Below are 19,650 nucleotides of genomic sequence, written 5' to 3'. Positions count from 1 at the left end.
TCCCGGGTTTACGCCATTCTCCTGCCTCAGCCTCTGGAGTAGCTGGGACTACAGGCGCCTGCTACCTCGCCCGGCTAGATTTTTGTATTTTTTAGTAGAGACGGGGTTTCACCGTGTTAGCCAGGATGGTCTCGATCTCCTGACCTCGTGATCCGCCCGTCTCGGCCTCCCAAAGTGCTGGGATTACAGGCTTGAGCCACCGCGCCCGGCCGAAAATCACCTCATATTCATAGAGATCTTCCTCATTCATTTTTAAAAACATCTTGATTGAGGCCAGGCACGGTGGCTCACGCCTGTAATCCCAGCACTTTGGGAGGCTGAGGTGGGCAGATCATTTGAGGTCTGGAGTTTGAGGTCAGCCTGACCAACATGGTGAAACCCCATTTCTACTAAAAATATTTTAAAAATTAGCTGGGCGTGGTGGTGCATGCCTGTAGTCCCAGCTACTCGGGAAGCTGAGGCAGGAGTATCGCTTGAACCCGGGAGGTGGAGGTTGCAGTGAGCCGAGATTGCACCACTGCACTCCAGCCGGGGTGACAGAGCGATAACTGCCCTGCAGCCTAGGCAACAGAGCGAGACTCTGTCTCAAGAAAAAAACAAATAAACAAAAACATCTTTATTGAGATATAATTTACATACCTTACAATTCACCCATTTAAGTATACAGGTTAGTGGTTTTTTAGTATATGCACAGAGTTATGCAAGCATCATCGCAGCACATTTTAGAACATTTTTATCACCCCTAAAAGAAACTCTAATCCGTTAGCAATTAGCAATTACTTCCCATCCTGTCTTCCCCCAGCTCTAGGCAACCAGGAATCCACTTTCTGACTTTATAAATTTGCCTGTTTTGGACATTGCATGTAAATGGGATCATACAGTACGTGGTATTTTGTTACTGGCTTCTTCCACTTAGTATAATGTTTTCATGGTTCATCCATGTTGTCAGTGTTTCGTTATTTTTATGGCTGAATAATATTCCATTTTATGGATATACCACCTTTTGTTTATCCTTTTATCAGTTGATGGATCTTGGGTTTCTACTTATGCATTATTTTGAATTATGTTGCTATGAACATTGCCTCATTAATTTTTACAGCTGCATATTCATTGTATTTCATACATTGTACATTCATACATTGTATGAATATACCATAGTATGTACCACAGAGTAGATGAATAAACTATTACAGTTTATATTATATGAAGAAACTATTATAATAGTTTATTTTTCTACCCTCCTATCTGTGGCCATTTAAGCTGCTTCCATTATCTTGCAGTTACAAACAGTGCTGCACAGTGAATAATTCTGTGCTTATGTATTTTTGTATTGTTGGAGGTACATATTCAGGGTAGTTTCTAGAAGTGGAATTTCTGGGTTGAAAGGTAAATGCATATGTAATTTTCTCAGATATTGTCAAATTTCCCTCCCGAAGGGTCGTACCAATGTCCAGCAATGTATGAGAATAGCGCCTGTTTCTCCACAACCTCGCCAACAGTGTGTGCTGTCATGTTTTAATTTTTGCTAGTGTGATCAGTGAGAAATAGTGTGCAGTGTTGTGTTTTAATATACATCTCTCTTTGATTCAAACATTTTTTCATATGTTTTCGAGCTAGTTGCGTCTTCTTTTGTGATATATCTGTTCATAGTTTTCCTCCATTTGTCTACCAGGTTTTCGTTTTTCTGTTCTTTAGCTTTTTAAAAAAAATTGTGATAAAATATAAGCAACATACAATTTATCTTTTTTTTTTTTTTTTTAATTTGAGATGGAGTCTCTGTTGCCAGGCTGGAGTGCAATGGTGCCATCTCAACTCACTGCAACCTCCACCTCCCTGGTTCAAGCCATTCTCCTGCCTCAGCCTCCCAAGTAGCTGGGACTACAGGCGCGTGCCACCATGCCTGGCTAATTTTTTGTATTTTTAGTAGAGACAGAGTTTCACCATGTTAGCCAGGATGGTGTCAATCTTCTGACCTCCTGATCCGCCTGCCTTGGCCTCCCAAAGTGCTGGGATTACAGGCGTGAACCACTGCGCCCAACCCAATTTATCATTTTAACCATTTTTTAAGTGTGCCATTTTGTGCCATTAAATACATCCACATTGTTATGCAATCATCACCACCGTCCATCTCTGAACTTTTTTCATCTTTTCAAACTGAAACTCTGTATCCATTAAACAGGAATTTCCATTCTTTGCTCCTCTAGCCCTGTGGCCACTATTCTACTTTCTGTTTCTATGAATTTGACTACTGTGGGTACCTTATATCCATGAAATCATACAATATTTGTTTTTTTATGACTGGCTTATTTCACTTACTATAATGTCTTCAAGGTTCATCCATGTTGTAGCATATGTTGGAATTACCTTCTTTTTGGTAACGTGTCAGGATTACCTCCTTTTTAAGGCTGAATAATAAATGTTTCATTGTATGTATATACTACATTTTATTTAGCCATTCATCTGTCCATGGGCAGTTGGGTTGCTTTCACCATTCTTTTTTTTTTTTTTTTGAAACAGAGTCTCGCTCTGTTGCCCAGGCTGGAGTGCAGTGGCGTGATCTCGGCTCACTGCAAGCTCCTCCGCCTCCCAGTTTCATGCCATTCTCCTGTCTCAGCCTCCCGAGTAGTTGGGACTACAGGCGCCCGCCACCACGCCCAGCTAATTTTTTTGTATTTTTAGTAGAGACGGGGTTTCACCATGTTAGCCAGGATGGTCTTGATCTCCTGACCTCGTGATCTGCCTGCCTCGGCCTCCCAGAGTGCTGGGATTACAGGCTGAGCCACAGTGCCGGCCACTATTCTTTTTTTTTCTTCTTTCTTAGCTCCAGCTTAAAGGAGGCCACCTTTTGACTATTGTAAATAATGCTGTGTTCCTCAGTTTTAAAACATTATTTATTTATTTTAAATGGTATGGTGCTCTTGTCAGCCAGGCTGGAATGCAGTGGCGTGATGACAGCTCACTGTAGCCTCAGCTTTTCTCCCTCAACCGCTCTGAGTAGCTGGGACTACAGATGTGTGCCACCAAGCCCTGGCTATTTTTGTAGAGATGGAGTCTGTCTGCATTGCCCAGGCTGGTCTTGAACTCCTGGCCTCAAGCAATCCTTTCACCTCAGCTTCCCAAAGTGTTGGGACTAAAGGCGTGAGCCACCATGCCCATCCTGTTTCTCAGTTTTTAAGAGCACTTTGTGTATTAGGGATATTAGTCCCTCATCAGTGGTATATATTGCAAATATTTTCTCCCAATTTGTTAGCTTTTAATTTTTTTCTGACTTTTTAAATATTTTTTTTGGTCATGCAAAATTTTTTAAATTTCTATGTAGTTAAGTGTATCACTCTTTTCTCTTACTTTTTCTGAATTTTAAATCATATTTGACCCTTCTCTACTACTTAATACTAAGTGTTGATACAAAGATTAAAGAGGAATTCACCAGTATCTCCTTTAGTAGTTGTATGGTTTCATTTTTTACCATTTAGATTTCTAATTCATTTGCAAGTTTATTTTGAGTTTTCTATTTCCAACAGTGAATACTGTTCCAGCAGTATTTAATACAAAGTTCATCTTGACTCTAGTGATTTGAGATGCCATCTTTGCCATATTTTTTATTTCCATATGTACTTGAGTCTAATTCTGCACCTCATCTTTTTGTCTATGTATGCAGCAGTACTGCACTGATTGCATTATGAAGGCTTTGTATAGTATGTTTTAATGTCTGTTATGCCTATCCCCCCTTACAATTTTTTGTTTCGTTTTCCTAGTCTTAAATTTTTGTTTTTCCATATGAATTTTAGTATCAACTTGTCTACTATCTTGTCAGTATTTGTATTGGGATTGCAGTGAATGTATAAATTAACTTGGGAAGAACTGATATCTTTATATTTTTGAATCCTGTCCAAGAACAGGGGATATCATTTCATTTGTTCAAGTTAACTGTTAACTTTAGTGTCTTTTAATAGTGATTTAAATTAATTAACTTTATTCCTAAGTATTTAATGATCTTGTTGCTATTGTAAATGGGATTTTTCTCTACCATAATGTCCTTTTATAGTTTGTATATATGAAGGCTATTTGATTTTTATGTATTAATCTTATATTGTGCAACTTCACTGAGTGTTTTTTTTTTTTTTTTTTTTCCTGAGAAGGAGTCTCACTCTGTTGCCCAGGCTGGAGTGCAGTGGCACAGTCTCGGCTCACTGCAACCTCCGCCTCCTGTGTTCAAGTGATTGTCCTGCCTCAGCCTCCTGAGTAACTGGGATTGCACTGCCTGCCACCACGCCTGGCTAATTTTTGTATTTTTGGTAAAGACAGGGATTCGCCATGCTGGCCAGGGTGGTCTCGAACTGCTGACCTCAAGCAATCCACCCACCTCAGCCTTGCAGAGTACTGGCATTACAGGCGTGAGCCACAATGCCCAGCCCACTGAGTTATTATTGAATAAATTTTATCATCGATTTTGGGGTTTCTAGGTAGTATATCATATTATCTACAATTAGTAGCTTTTCTTTACCCATATTTTTATTTTTGTTTTTTTTGAGACGGAGTTTCGCTCTTGTGCAAGCTGGAGTGCAGTGGCGCAGTCTCGGTCCACCGCAACCTCCGCCTCATGGGTTCAAGTGATTCTCTTGCCTCAGCCTTCCGAGTAGCTGGGATCACAGACATGCACCACCATGCCCGGCTAATTTTGTATTTTTAGTAGAGACGGGGTTTCTCCATGTTGGTCAGGTTGGTCTCGAACTCCCGACCTCAGGTGATCCAGCTGCCTTGGCCTCCCAAAGTGCTGGGATTACAGGCGTGAGCCACTGTGCTTGACCTTTACCCATTTTTATACCTCTAATTGATTTCTCTCTTCTAATTTCATTGGCTAATATTGCACCAGTGGATAGTAGCAGAGATAGTGGACATCTTTGCTTTGTTCTTGATATTAATGGACATGCCTCTAGTGTTTGCCCACGAAATAAGATTTTGGCTTTAGGACTAAGGTATATTTATATTATATTAAGAAAGTACCTCTAAATTTCTATATTTTCTTGAGCATTTTTTATTATGAATGGATATTGAATTTTGTCAGACTTTCTCTTCTATGGAGATAATCATATAATTATTTTTCCCTTAGATGATTACATTGTGTTTTCACATGTGATGTGTGTTTTTTTGTTAGTATCTATTTTTTATTTTTTTGTTTTTGAAACAGGATCTCACTTTGTCACCCAGGCCGGCGTACAGTGGTGCAATTACTGCTCACTGCTGCCTCAACCTCTCAGGCTCAAACGATTCTCCTGCGTCAGCCTCCAAAGTAGCTGGGATTACAGGCATGTGCCACTATACCCAGCTAATTTTTAAATTTTTTTGTAGAGATGAGGTCTCTTTATGTTGCCCAGACTGGTCTCGAACACCTGGACTCAAGTGATCCTCCTGCCTCAGCCTCCCAAATTGCTGGGATCATAGGCAGATTACAGTCATGAGCCACCATGTCTGGCTGTTAGTATTTCTTTAAATTTCTCCAACATTTTCATTCATTTCCTTTTATCTGGAAGTTGTTTATCAGGAGATTCTTAAATTTTTAGAGAGATACACCTTTCTTCTTCTGTTGGTGGTGATGGTCGTGTTAGTAAATTCTAGTTTTAAGCATTATGATTGGCAAGTGTTGTTTTTAGTATCTTTTTTTTTTTTTTTTTGAGACGGAGTCTTGCTCTGTCGCCCAGGCGCCCAGGCTGGAGTGCAGTGGCGTGATCTCGGCTCACTGCAAGCTCTGCCTCCTGGGTTCACGCCATTCTCCTGCCTCAGCCTCCCGAGTAGCTGGGACTGCAGGTGCCCGCCACCACGCCCGGCTAATGTTTTGTATTTTTAGTAGATACGAGGTTTCACCGTATTAGCCAGGATGGTCTCCATCTCCTGTCCTCGTGATCCGCCCACCTCGGCCTCCCAAAGTGCTGGGATTACAGGCGTGAGCCACTGCGCCCTGTTTTTAGTATCTTTACTTGATGAAAGGTGTTTTCTTTGTGACTTAAGCAGTTTTTTGTGTGTGTGCATGAATGTGCTGTGAGCACTGGAGAAGAATATATAATTTCTGTTATCAAGGTGTGGAGTTTGATATACATCTTTATCATCCCCTCTATTCTGTTGTTTAGATCAATCATCTATCTCCTTATTTTTTCTCCACTTGATTTGTCTTTTTAAAAAAATTTGTTTTTTATTTTGAGACAAGGTCTTACTCTATATCCCAGACTGGAGTGCAGTGTTGTGATCATGGCTTACTGCAGCCTTAAACTCCTGGGTTCAAGTGATCTTCCCACTTCAGTCTCCTCAGTAGCTGGGACTACAGGTGCATGCCACCATGACTGGCTAATTTTTATTTTATTTTATTTATTTTAGAGATGGGGGTCTCACTATCTTGCCCAGGGTGGTCTCAGACTCCTAGAATCAAAGGATCCTCCCACCCCAGCCTCCCAAAGTGCTGGGATTACAGGCATGAGCCACCAAGTCTGGCCATCATTTAAAATTTTTTTTTGTAGAACCAGGGTCTCGCTATGTTGCCCAGGCTAGTCTCGAACTCTTGGGCTCAAGCCGCCTTCCTGCCTTGGCCTGCCAAAGTGTTGGGATTACAGGCGTGAGCCACAGTGCCTGATCAATTTTTTAAAAAATTTATTTATTTGTTTATTTATTTATTATTCATTTATTTTTTGAGACGGAATCTCACTCTGTCACCCAGGCTAGAATGTAGTGACTCGATCTCGGCTCACTGCAAGCTCCACCTCCCAGGTTCATGCCATTCTCCTGCCTCAGCCTCCCAAGTAGCTGGAACTACAGGCACCCACCATCATGCCTGGCTAATTTTTTGTATTTTTAGTAGAGACGGGGTTTCACCATATTAGCCAGGATGGTCTTGATCTCCTGACCTCGTGATCCACTCGCCTTGGCCTCCCAAAGTGCTGGGTGGGATTACAGGTGTGAGCCACACCGCCCGGCCTATTTATTTATTTTTTAAGAGACGAGGTCTTGCTATGTTGCCCAGGCTGGACTTGAATTTCTGGGCCTTAGCCTCCTGAGTAGGTGAAATTACAGGTGCACACTGCCATACTTGGTGCGTGATCTGTCTTGTTTTGAGATTGGTTTGACGTCTCTAATTTTTAGGGTGTTACTCTTTATGTGTCCTTGCATCTCCTTTGGGTTATTCTTTTTGTTTGTTTGTTTGTTTTTGTTTTTTTTTTTGGAGATGGAGCCTCACTCTGTTGCCCCAGGCAGGAGTGCAGTGTCACAATCTCGGCTCACCGCAACCTTTGCCTCCCAGGTTCAAGCAGTTCTCCTGCCTCAATTTCCCAAGTAGCTGGGATTATAGGCACATGCCACCATGCCCAGCTATTTTTTATATTTTTAGTAGAGATGGGGTTTCACCATGTTGGCCAGGCTGGTCTCGAATTCCTGACCTCAGGTGATCTACCACCTTGGCCTCCCAAAGTGCCGGGATTACAGGTGTGAGCTGCTGTGCCTGGCCAGCATATTCTTTACTGTCATATCATCAGTGTGAATTGTGCCTTTGTTACATTTTGGGCTTGAATTCTACTTTGATGTCTATCCCTGCACTATTTTTTAACAAATTGTATTTCCTTTTATTAAAATATTTTTATACTTATTATATTTATTTAAATTGTTTGACCTTTTTTGGAGTTATAGTTCTGTGACTTTTTACCCATGTATAGATTTGTTACCACCACCATCGTTACTACTATCAGGATACAGAACAGTCCATTGCTTATGGCATCTCTTTACAGACACCTTCCTTTACCCCGGGCTGCCACTGATGTGTTCTGTATCACTATAGTTTTGTCATTTCAAGAATGTCATGTAAATAGAAACATAATAGTGTACAACCTTTTGAGACTGACTTCTTTCACTTAGCATAATGCCTTTGAAATTCACCTCAGTTGTTTCACATATCAGTTGTTTGTTCCTTCACATTAGTAGTAGTATTCCATTGTATGACATATCATAGTTTATCTACTCACCTAATGAAGGATGTTTGAGTTGCTTCCAGTTTTTGGTGATTTGAGTGCAGCTGTAAACATTTTTGTACAAGTTTTGTGTGAACATTTCTCTAGGATAAATAGGAGTAAGATTGATGTATCATATGCTAGTGTATATTGAGCTTTATAAGAAACTGTTTCCTAGCGTGGTTGAACCATTTTTCATTCCTATCAACAGTGTATGATTCTTCCAGTTGCTCTGTATTGGCATTATCAGTTTTTAAAAAATGTAGCTATTTTAATAGGTGCATATAGTAGCTTGTCATGGTTTTAATTCATATTTCTCTAATGATGAATGTGGTTGAACATCTTTTAATGTACTTATTTGCAATCTGTTTATCTTTGGTGAAGTGTCTGTTCAAGTCTTTTGCCCATTTTTTAATTGGTCTTTTTTTTATTGTGCCAAAATTTGTATAACATAAAATTTACCATTGTAACCATTTTAAGTGAACAATTCAGTGGCGTAAAGTGCATTCACAACATTGTATAACTATGCCACTATCTATTTCCAGAACATTTTTATCATACCAAACACAAACTTTGCATTTATTAGGCAGTAACTCTTGATTCCTCCCTTCTTGCAGCCTCCGGTACTTTCAATCTCTAGGTATCTTGTATATCAAACAATATTTGTACTTTTGTGTATGGCCTCTTTTAGTTAACGTAGTGTTTTCAGGGTTCATTCATGATATAGCGTGTATCACAATTTCATTCCTTTTTGTGACTGAATACTATTTCATTGTATGTGTATACCACATTTTGTGTATCCATCTATTGGTGGGCACTTGGTTTGTTTCCACCTTTTGGCTATTGTGAATAATGCTGCAGTGAACATGGATGAACAAGTATCTGTTCAAGTCCTGTTCTTTCAGGTAAAAACCTGAGTGGAATTGCTGGGTCATTGAGCAATTCCATGTTTGACTTTTTGAGGAACTACTAAACTGTTTTCCACGGGGGCTAGACCATTTTACATTCCTACCAGCAGTGCATGAGTGTTTGAGTTTCTCTACATCCTTGCCAATGCTTGTTATTTTCTGTTTCCTGTTTCATTTTTTTGATAATAGCCATTCTAGTGGATGTGAAATAGTATCTCACTGTAGTTTTGATTTACATTTCCCCAATGACTAATTTACAATTCCCTGATAAGCATCTTATGCACTTACATGTGTTTTTATATTTTCTTTAGAGAAAATGTCTTTTGAAAGTCATTTACCTTTTTTTTTTTTTTTTTTTTGAGACAGAGACTTGCTGTTACCCAGGCTGGAGTGCAGTGGCGCAATTTTGGCGCACTGCAACCTCCACCTCCTGGGCCCAAGCAATTCTCATGCCTCAGCCTTCTGAGTAGCTGGATTACAGGTGCATGCCACCATGCCCAGCTAATTTTTGTATTTTTAGTAGAGACGAGGTTTCATATGTTGGCCAGACTGGTCTCGAACTCCTGGCCTCAGGAGACCTGCCTGCCTCAGCCTCCCAAAGTGCTAGGATTATAGACATGAACTACCATGCCTGGCTGTTTACCCATTTTTAAATTGACTTGTTTGTCTTTTTGTTGTTGAATTGTAGGAGTTCTTTATATATTCTGGATATTAATCTCTTATTAGATATATGATTTACAAATATTTTCTTCCATTCCATGTGTTGTCTTTTCACTCTTTTGATAGTGTCCTTTGCCTAAAAGTTTTACATTTTGATGAAGTCTAATTTATCTATTTTTTCTTTTGTTTCCTGAGCTTTTGGTGTCATACTTAAATACTATTGCCAGATACAAGATCATGAAGATTTTTCTGTGTGTTTTTTCCTAAGAATTGCTTCTCTCTTGCTGCTTTCAAGATCTTCTCTCTGGTTTTGGGTCTCAAGTTGACTATAATGTGTCTCAATGTCAATGTCTTTGAATATGTACTTCTTAGAGTTCATTGAACTTCTTGGATATGTGTATTAATGTCTTTAAGTGGATTTGAGGAGTTTTCAGCCATTATTTCTTCAAATAATTTTTCTACCCCTTTCTCTCTCCTCCCTCAGATCCTCCTATGATACATATGTTGGTTTTCTAGATGGTATCGCCTGTATGTCCCTATGTCTCTATTCATTTTTCTTTATTCTTTTTTATTTTTCTCACACTGGATAATTTCAGTTGCTTTTTCTTCATGTTCACTGACCATTTATTTCGCCTGCTCACGTTTGTTATTGTATTTTTCATTTCAGTTGTAGTTTTAGTCTTCAGAATTTTTGTTTGATTTCTTTTTAGGATTTCTGTCTCTGTAGTGATAATCTCATCTTGTTCTTACATTATTTTCCTTATTTCCTTTATTATTTTATTCATTTATCCTGATTTCCTTTAGTTGATTCAGCATATTTAGGACAGTTAATATTTTTGATTAGTAATTTCAGTGTCTGGTTGGGAATATTTTGTATCAAATTCAGTGTCTCAGGATGGTTTCTGTCAAATTCCTTTTTCCTCTGAATGTGCCACGTTTTCTTTTATCTTTGTATTCTTTGTAATTGTTTTGTTTAGAATTGTACATTCTAAGTATTATATGTGGGTAGTGTTGGAAGTCAGATTTCTGACTTTTTCTTGTTGAGGGCTGCAGCCATCAATTTTTGACTTTTCCAACTATTTTTACAAAATGTATGCCTTGTTGTTTGTGGGCATTGTAGATTCTGTTCCATTATTTCTTTGGTCAGCCAGTGACCTGACAACGATTTCCTTAAATGTCTGGCTCAAAACGGGGGGAAAGGGTGTTCCGTCTCTTTAAATCTTCTGATAGAAGCCACCTGTGAAAACATCTCTAGCCTGAGAAGGCCAAAACCAAGGCAAGTATATGCCAGTTCTACAGGGATCTGCCAGACCAACCAAAGTGCACAAACCCACATTTTTGTAGGTTTGGAACCAGCCAGCCACTTTAGGAACATGGGCTGCTATGAATAGGGGATGGAGGCTGAGTCAAGCAAGTTATTCTTTTGCCAAATATCAGCAGCCTCTGCTCGTCAAACGCTCTGCTGGTTGTTTTAAGTCTTCGGTCAGGTTGCAGAGTTTTGTTTTGTTTTGTTTTGCTTTGCTTTGTTTGAGACAGGGTCTCACTGTGTCACCCAGGCTGAAGTGCAGTGGTGTAATCTCAGCTCAACGTAGCCGCGACCTCCCAGGCTCAAGTTATCCTCCCATTCAGCCTCCCAAGTAGCTAGGACTACAAGTATGTGCCACCACGCCCAGCTAATTTATTTTTTTGAAACAGGGTCTCACTCTGTTGTCCATGCTGGAGTGCGGTGGCACAATCTCGGCTTACTGCAGCCTCAACCTTCTGGACTCAAGTGAGCCTCCCAACCTCAGCTCCCAAGTAGCTGGGACAACAAGCACGTGCCTTCACGCATAGCTAATTTTTTTGCATTTTTTTTGTAGAGACAGGTTTTCACTGTGTTACCCAGGCTGGTCTCGAACTCCTGAGCTCAAGTGATCCACCCACCTCCGTCTCCCAAAGTGCTAGGATTATAGACTTGATCCACTGCGCCTCGCCTAACTTTTTTTATGTTTTGTAGAGACGAGGTCTCACTATGTTGCCCAGGCTGGCCTCAAACTCCTGTGCTCAAGCAATCAACCTGCGTTGGCCTCCCAAAGTACTGGGATTATAGGTGTGAACCACCGTGCCTGGTCAGGTTCCAGAGTTTGAAACAGTATTTTGATAATTATTTTCCTAGTTTACTGGTTGTTTTGGTGGGAGGATTGACCTTTTCATTCTTGTAGCAGTGTCTTTTGTAAAGCAAAAATTTTTAAATTTGGAAGTTCAGTTTACTAAGTATTTTGCTTATGGATTGTGTTTTTTTGTGTTGTCTGAAGGCTTGTCTAACCCTCGGTTTCAAGGATTTTCTGCTGTGTTTTCTTTGTTTTGTATTTTATGTTTAGCCATTTTGAGTTGTTATTGTATTAGATGTGAATTTTTGGTCAAGGTTCTTTTTCTTTTTTCTTTTTGCATATGGATGTTCAGTTGTTCCAGAACCATTTGTTGCAAAGAAGATTCTTTTTCCATTGAATTGCTTTTGCACCGTAGTCAGTAATACATTGGCCATGTTCATTTGGGTTCTTACGGACTCTGTATTTTGTTTCATTGATTTATATGTCTGTTCCTTCACTGACACTACACTGCCTTGATTATTACAGCTTTTATTGTAAGTTTTAAAATTGTGTAGTGTGATTCCTCCAATATTACTATTCTTTTTAAACCTGGGTCATTCTAGTATCTCTCTGGCCTTCCATTAAATCTTTCTGTCAGCTTATCTATAATTACAGACAGACACTACTGTGATTTTTATTGGGATTGCACTAAATCTATAGGTCTGTCTGGGGAAAATTGACGTCTTTACTATGTTGAATCTTCCAGTTCATGAACGTGGTATGTCTTTCCGTTTATTTAGGTGTACTTTGAGTTATTTCATCACTGTTTCCTTGGTTTCAGGATATAGACTTTTACATATTTTGTTATATTTATACGTAATTTTTTGGAGCTATTGTAAATGATATTCCTTTTTCAATTTTGATTTCTGGTGTTTATTGCTAGTATGCAGAAATACAGTTACTTTTTATGTGTTGACCTGTACCCTATGACTTTGCTAAACACACTTAGAAGTTCTAAGGCTTTATTTTCTAGATTCCTTGAGATTTTCTGTGAAAGGCAATCATGCCATCTGTGAAAAGGGACAGTTTTATTTTTTTCTTTGTAATCTCTTTCCACTTACTTCTTTTTCTTGCCTTAATGTAGTAGCTAGGGCTTCCAGTATTTTGTTGAATAGGACAGAGACAGTGGATATCCTCGCCTTGTTTCTTGATCTTGGAGGGAAATTAAGTATGATGCTAGCTGTAGGTTTTTTGTAAATACCTTTTATCAGATTGTTGTGGTTTGAATGTATCCCCCACAGTTTATATGTTGGAAATGTAATCCCTAATGCAACAGTGTTGACAAGTGGAACCTTTAAGGGTTGGGTTGATTAGGTCATGAGGGCTCTGCCTTTATAGGTGGATTAATGTTGTTATTCTGGGAATAGATTCATTATTGCAAGGATGGGTTTGTTACAGAAGTGAGTTCATCCCCCTTTGCTTTGTCATGTTCTCTCACCCTTCTGCCTTCCACCATGCAGTGATGCAGTAAGAAGGCCTTTGCCAGGTACTGGCACTGGCACCATGCTCTTTGTCCAGTTTCTAGGACTGTGAGCCAGTACATTACTGTTTTTTATAAATTACCCAGTCTCAGGTATTCTGTTATAGCAGCACCATATTGACTGAGATACAGATTGAGAAGGTTTCTTCCATTTTGGGTCTACTGGCAGTTTTTTTTTTTTTTTTTATTCATTACAGTCATGTTTCAGAGATATTATGGGTTGATATTCTATTCCAGACCACTGCAATAAAATGAGTATCACAATAAAGCAAGTCACACACATTTTTTGGTTTCCCAGTGCATATAAAAGTTAATGTTTATACTGTACTATAGTCTATTAAGTGTGCAGCAGCATTATATCTAAAAAAAAGTACAAACCATAAGAAATACTTTATTACTAAAAAATGCTGACACAGAAACACAAAGTAAGCGCATGCTCTTGGAAAATGACACTTACCAACTTTCTCGACAAAGGGTTGCCGCAGACTTTCATCAAAAACACAGTACCTGTGAAGCTCAATAAAGCGAAGCACAGAAAAATGAAGTGTGCCAAAAGAACGGGGACTGATAAAGTCCTATTTGAGCCGAGATGAGAAAGCTCCTCCTCGCATGGGAGTGCTGCAGTCCATGGTGTTAACAGAGCCATCAGTGAGCTGTGTCTCTGCAGGCTGCCTCTGCATTCAGGTACTTCTGAAGCTTGGCCTGTCCTTCGAGCGTCATCCTGTGAATGATGGATGGTGGTCGTGGAGAAAGACTTGACTGAAAAGTTAAATGTGTCCTGTCCTCCAGTCGTTTTCTTCCAGCCTTTGTTCTGTCTTTGTTATGGAGAGGTGCAGTTCTATGACTATTCCATCCTTAGGAATATGGTTACAGGGCTCAGCTTCCTTATCTCTGAAATGAGGATGCATATTTGTTCTGCACAGGAAGCACTTTGTTTTCTGCTTGACTGGTGGTACTTCTCCCTGTGTGGAGGGTATGACTGAATAACAGGTGAGCTATCTAGAAACCACTCATGTATTCACTTGTCTCTTCCTTTGTGGGATTTGGTACCAGATATGGTGGTAGAAAGATAAATAGGACAGGACTGCTGCCTTTGAGAAGTTTACAAGGCTATTAAGAGGGACAGACCCAGAGGCAGGGCAATCCGACCGAAGAGATGAGGGCGTGTAGAGGGGACATTTCGAAAGAACCATCTCTTGCTGTGTCAAATCAGTGTAAGATTTTTAGTTTTAAAAAGATGTTTTATTTGTATATCTTAGGAAAAAATTCTTGCATGTGCTCGATATTTAAAAACTCAAGGCCAGGTACGGTGGCTCATACCTATAACAGCAGTCTGGGAGGCTGAGGCAGGTGGATCGCTTGAGGCCAGGAGTTTGAAACCAGCCTGGCTAACATGGTGGAACCCTGTCTCTAATAAAAATACAAAAATTAGCCGAACGTGGTGGAGCATGCCTATAATGCCAGTTACTCGGTAGACTGAGACATGAGAATCACTTGAACCCGGGAGCGGGAGGTTGCAGTGAGCCTCAAGCTGAGGCTTCATTCCGAGGTGCTTGAGCCCAGGGGTTCAAGACCAACCTGGACAACATAGCAAGACCCCACCTCTACCAAAAAACAGTTAAAAACTTAGCCAGGCATGGTGCCATGCGCTTGCAGTCCCAACTACTGAGGAAGCTGAGATGGGAAGATCACCTGAGCCCAGGAGGTTGAGGCTGCAGTGAGCTGAGGTGAGATTGTGCTACTGCACTCCAGCCTGGGCAACAGAGTGAGTCCCTGTCTCTAAAAAAAAAAAGATGGTTGTTGCTAGTAAAGGGTATTATACAGTACATGTTCAAAGCCCCTACAGTCTTCCCAGTGTGTCCATTATTCTGGCTTCTTCTTAATTTTGCTACTGGAAATTTTGGGGGAGCTGAGGAAGAGTGGTAATAATGGAGTGGAAATAGAAGGCAGTGGGCAGAAGGGGTGCTGGTCTCATGGGCTTAATGTATATGATAAGTCTATATGAGAATAATTTTTTAGGTTCTTCTTGATTAAATGTTGTGTAGACAGTAAAACTGTATACCCACGAGTATGCCTCAGTTCAGTATGTGTCTGTGCCCAGGAGACACATTGAAAACCCAGCTTAAAGCTTGGGTTCTGCTGCAGACCAGCTGGGCAACCTGAGGCAAATCACCTAATATGGCAAGCCTGAGGTGCCTCCCTATAAAATGGGAGCTGGTCTTTGTGAGTTTTTGATTAGCATATAATACTTGGGCATTGAAGAGCTTTTTGCTAGTACTTTTATTAGACAGTTGGAAATTTTGTTTTCTGTTTTATAGAGTGATGTTGATGCTGCATAAGTGATAGCCCAACAGCCTGAGCAAATACAATTTATTCTATGGCCATCAGCAAACCTGTTCAGAGCCCTTGCAGGGTTGTGGCTCTTAGCTGAAGTATAATAGCTCACAGCTGTGTGTATCCAGGGGCAGGCAGGAGACTCTTTGCCAAGGCACATCAGTTTTTGCTGTGCTAGAAAGAGTACTGGGCTTTGAGTCCTATTTTTGTCTCTTTCTAGCATTATGACTTTGGGCAGGTCAGCTAGTCTCCCTAAGCCTCGATTCCCTAATCTGGAAAATGGGGATGATAATGCCTATTTTGTAAGACTGCATTAAATTCAAGTAAGATAATGTGGATGTGCTTTGTAAATGTCTAGGATGGACTGGAGATTTGGAGAGGTGCCAAGTGCTGCTGTTTTTAGACTACGTTAAAGCCAGCACAGGTGCCCTTTTAGTGGGGAGAGTTGACTTGAGTTTTAACATAGAACAATTTTGAAAATAATTAGGAAGCCTGAAATCTCTATTTCTTCTCCTACACTGTGGACTCTTTTCAGGGTGTTTGGGCCCTGCTGATCGTGGTACTCAGAGAGCTGTTGCTTCAGGGAATCCAGGTGCCTTCTTTATGGAGGAGGCGGGAGGGATTGGACTGGGGCAGGGACTCAGACAACATATTGGGCCAGAAACTCTGCTCTGGATTTGAAGCTCACGGTTTTTTTTCTCCAGCTTGCGTAGTTATTTAGTCATTCATCTGTCCTGAGAGGCCGTCTCCTGTCAGCTCTGAGATTGGACTTGCACTCACCATAGTCCTAGAGGCAAAGAAGTATATGCCCCAGGGGAAGGCACAGGCCCACCTGGCACCATCCTGGTAGTGGTTGGATGCGTTCCTTCGAGACGTTACTTAGGAAGCAGACGAGCTGCTTTCTTCCTTGTGGAATAGGTTGGCCTTGGCATGATGGCTGTATTGATGTTCTCCCACCCATGCACATGGACCCTGCCACCGCCACGTAGAGACCTGATCCTTCAGCCGTTCACGGGCCCCTCCCTTGTTTTTCCCTAGATGGATCCAGTTGGCATCTAGGAAGACTTGCCATGACTTGGAGCTAGCACCTGTCCTGCAGAAAGTGGGTTGAGAGCCCTGTGGTTTGGCATGAGTGGATGAGAGCCCTCTGGCTTGGCATGACTTTTCTCCTGCCTTTGTGGGGTGGCAGGGGGCAGGAGAAAAGTCAGTGTGGATGTGACACAGGGAATCCCAGCTGAGTCTGCTGGTCTCTGGTCAGAGGAGCTCCAGGCTAGTGAAGCTATTGTCGCCATTTTATACACAAGGACACCAAGGGTTGTAAGGGATCAGGGGGTCAGGTATCTGAGACACAGCTCAGTCGCACTCTGAAATCTTCCTATTCTGAATCCAGTGTCCTTTCCATTTTTAATTCTTGCAACCCCAGGTCTAGGTAGGACAACTGATTTTTACAGTAAGATAGTGGTGAAAAAAAATCAACCAATGGGTAGTTATTGAGCAACTGCTCTGTAAGTGAAGGCAGCAGTTCAGATGGAGGCTATGTGATGCTCAATGGGATTACAAGTGTTTTGGGATTCAGTGCACAGAGCCCAGTGGGTGAGTACCAGAGAGTGACTGTGAAGTGGGGGTTTGAGAGGCTCTCCCACTTCTTCTAATCTCCAGTGGGCTCCATAGCTGGCCCTTGGGGCTATAAGTTCTGCTTACTGGGAGTCATCAGGGTGTTGCTTGAGCTGCAGGTCTGACCATGGGCTGTTGGCCTGCCTTGAGGATGATCAGAGCCTGTCAGAGATTTTATTTGGAGTAATGTCTTTGTGTTTTCAAAACAAGTTCAACTTTGATCCTAATTGGAAACTATTCTATTGATTGTTTTACTTCTGGATATTTAAAAAAATTGTGAAATACGCAAACAAAATTTACCATTGTACCCACTTTTTAAGTGTACAACTCAGTGGCATTATGTATATTCACATTGTTGTGTTACCATCACCACCATCCATCTCCAAAACTCTTTTCATCTTGAAAAGTTGAAATGCTGTACCCATTAAACAGTAACTCTCCATTGCCCTCTCCCCCTCTGGCAACCACCATTCTACTTTCTGTCTGTATGAATTTTCCTATTCTATTTTCCACCTGTTAAGTGGAATCATATACTATTTGTTCTTTTGTATCTGGCTTATTTTACTTAGTGCAGTTTTTAAAGTTTATTTCATGTTGTAGCATGTGCTAGAGTTTCCTTCCTTGTTAAGGTGGAATAATATTCTGTTGTATGTATACACCACATGTTCATTAGTCTGTTGTTGGACACTTGGGTTGCTTCTTACCTTTTGGCTGTTGTGAATAATGCTGCTGTGCTGCTGTGAACGTGAGTGTACAAGTGTCTGTTCAAGTCCCTGCTTTCATTTATTTTGTGTATGTAGCCAGATGTGGAATTTCTGGGTCATGTAGTAATTCTGTATTGTATTTTTTGAGAAACTGCCATACTCTTTTCCATAATAGCTGTACTGTTTTACATTCTCACCAGGAATGTACAGACTCCAGTTTCTCTAGGTCCTCATCAATACTTGTTATTTTCTGACTTTATTTTGCTTCTATAACAGCCTAGATGGAGGGTTTTAATGCTATAGTTTCTACTTTTTTCATATTGTATAGTGGTCCCAGTGTCCATCTTGGCATAGCTTATGATAAAGCTGCAGTTTCTGGCCAGGCACGCTGGCTTACCGTGATCTCGTGCCTGTAATCCCAGCACTTTTTGAGGCCAAGGTGGGTGGATCACCTGAGGTCAGGAGTTCGAGACCAGCCTGGCCAACATGGTGAAACCCCATCTGTACTAAAAATACAAGAAATTAGCTGGGTGTGGTGGCAGATACCTGTAGTCCCAGGTACTCAGGAGGCTGAGGCAGGAGAATTGCTTGAACCTGGGAGGTGGAGGTTACAGTGAGCCAAGATCGCACCACTGCACTCCAGCCTGGGTGACAGAGAGAGACTCCGTCTCAAACAAACAAAAACAAACACAAAAACTGCAGTTTCCAAACTTTTGATTAGCAGTATTCTTTTTTTTCTAAATGTGGAACCCAGGAGATAAAACAGCTATCAGTCTAGGAAAGGTTTGAATCTTCTTTGTCTGTGAGAAAGTACTTCCTTCCTTTCTTGAACCCTAGGAGAACTCAGAGCCTATTTGTGAAAGCCTGTGCTAGAAGTCATTGCTGTAAACACTGATGACAGTAGCAGTCATTTTAAATTTATTTTATTATTATTTTTAATAGAAACAGGGTCTCATCTTATTGCCCAAGCCAGTCTCAAACTCCTAGGCTCAAGCAGTCCTTCCACCTAAGCCTCCCAAAGTGCTGGGATTACATGAGCCACTGAGTCCAGCCACTAGCAGTTATTTTAATTGATAAAAGTGGAGCATGTGTTCAATCTGTCTGTTTAAGGCTTGTCCTACTGCCTGCTGGGCTCTCCCAGGCCCTTCTGCCAGCCTCTCAGCTAGGACTTTTAACGGCTTCTCCTCCTGCCTTTCCTGACGTATTTGGTAGTGTCCATATCCCTATCCCGGTTCCTCGGGCCAGCCTCCCAGGTGTCAGGTCCTATGAGTCTACCTCCTAGTGGGATTCCCCTTCATCCCTACTGTCACGGGTCCATCTGGGATCCTGGCATCTTTTTAAAAATAAGAGCTTTATAATTTACACACCATGTAGTTCACCTAAAGTGTACAAATTCAGTGGTTTTTAGTATATTAACAGAGTTGTGTAACCACCACCACAATCAGTTTTAGAACATTTTTGTCATCCCAGAAAGAAACCCTAAACCTCTTGGTGATCGCTCCTCAATTGTCCTTCTCCCCAAGCCCACTAAACCAGCGGTCCCCATCCGTTTGGCACCAGGGACTGGTTTCTTGAAAGACAATTTTTCCATGGACCAGAGGCAGAGGGCAGGGATAATTTCTGGATGAAACTGTTTTACTTCACATCATCAGGCATTAGTTAGAGTCTTGTAAGGAACGCACAACCGAGATCCCTCGCATGCACAGTTCACAATAGGGTTTGTGCTCTTAGGAGAATCCAGTGCTTCTGCTAATCCAACAGGAGGCAGAGCTCAGGCAATAATGCTTGCTCACCTGCCACTCATCTCCTGTTCTGTGGCCCAGTTCCTAACAGCCC

At 41.1% G+C, this 19,650-nt stretch overlaps 1 protein-coding gene across 7 annotated transcripts in view; it reads left to right on the top strand.

Moving 5' to 3' along the window:
* CABIN1 (calcineurin binding protein 1) overlaps nt 1-19,650 on the top strand; it is a 170,680-nt gene that overhangs the window by 4,218 nt on the left and 146,812 nt on the right. For 5 of the 7 annotated variants that reach the window (XM_026448423.1, XM_026448425.1, XM_026448427.1 and 2 more), the window contains exon 2: nt 13,637-13,846. The exons of the other annotated variants lie outside the window; for them this stretch is intronic. The gene's annotated coding sequence lies outside the window, so the exon portion shown is untranslated. The remainder of the gene's footprint in view (nt 1-13,636; nt 13,847-19,650) is intronic. 7 annotated transcript variants of the gene reach the window in all.

Source organism: Piliocolobus tephrosceles, chromosome 19 (assembly GCF_002776525.5).
Source record: "Piliocolobus tephrosceles isolate RC106 chromosome 19, ASM277652v3, whole genome shotgun sequence".
Taxonomy (NCBI): domain Eukaryota; kingdom Metazoa; phylum Chordata; class Mammalia; order Primates; family Cercopithecidae; genus Piliocolobus; species Piliocolobus tephrosceles.
This window is presented reverse-complemented; position numbering and strand designations above follow the sequence as displayed.